Source organism: Lycorma delicatula, chromosome 7 (genome assembly GCF_047948215.1).
Source record: "Lycorma delicatula isolate Av1 chromosome 7, ASM4794821v1, whole genome shotgun sequence".
NCBI lineage: Eukaryota > Metazoa > Arthropoda > Insecta > Hemiptera > Fulgoridae > Lycorma > Lycorma delicatula.
In genome coordinates, this window is record NC_134461.1 from 98,826,151 (window position 1) to 98,826,362 (window position 212).

Below are 212 nucleotides of genomic sequence, written 5' to 3' on the forward strand. Positions count from 1 at the left end.
GTGAATCAGTTTTTCTCCAAGGGAAGTAATTTTATTTTAATACTTTTAAAACTAATTTTAACTTTACCCTTTTACAAAACAATTCAAAATCTATTTTTTATTTGTCACTTAACATTTTGTCACTTATAAAAAATAAATTTTAATGGGGAGTATTTTACGTTAAAAATAATTTATTTTTTCATTGCTAGAATTATTATTGCAGCGTCAAGTAA